Source organism: Cervus elaphus, chromosome 14, assembly GCF_910594005.1.
Source record: "Cervus elaphus chromosome 14, mCerEla1.1, whole genome shotgun sequence".
NCBI lineage: Eukaryota > Metazoa > Chordata > Mammalia > Artiodactyla > Cervidae > Cervus > Cervus elaphus.
Window position 1 is genome coordinate 40,120,850 of NC_057828.1, and position 592 is coordinate 40,121,441.

Here is a 592-nt window from a genome sequence, read left to right on the forward strand (position 1 = left end):
GATAGCATCAGAGGCCAAGATAGAACTGGATGTGATGTGCACACCCTTAGACAAAAAAAAAGGCTATACAGACAGTACTGTTTCCTCAGGAAGGTATCTGTGATCACTATAGTTTGTGTAGCATTAAAAACTAAAAAGAGCTCTATATAAAATGAGAGGAGATAAACTCATGTGAACTGAATTGCAGCCTAGAAAATTTAGTGAACCTGTGATTTTAAAAAGTTGTTCTGAGGACTTCCCTGGTGGTCCAGTGGTTAAGACTCTGCACTTTCACTGCAGGGGACACAGGTTTGATCCCTATTCAGGGAATTAAGATTTTGCATGCCTACAGGCTTACATCAAGAAACAAGAAAAAAGCCAAATAAATAACCTAACTCTATACCTAAAGCAATTAGAGAAGGAAGAAATGAAGAACCCCAGAGTTAGCAGAAGAAAAGAAATCTTAAAAATCAGGGCAGAAATAAATGCAAAAGAAACTAAAGAGACCATAGCAAAAATCAACAAAGCTAAAAGCTGGTTTCTTGAAAAAATAAACAAAATTGACAAACCATTAGCAAGACTCATTAAGAAACAAAGAGAGAAGAACCAAATT

General features: G+C 36.0%; 1 non-coding gene across 1 annotated transcript; it reads left to right on the top strand.

The window, feature by feature from the left end:
• Nucleotides 1–236: 236 nt before the first annotated feature.
• Nucleotides 237–309, top strand: TRNAE-UUC. The gene has a single exon. It is a non-coding gene; the product is annotated as a tRNA-Glu (tRNA).
• Nucleotides 310–592: the final 283 nt, after the last annotated feature.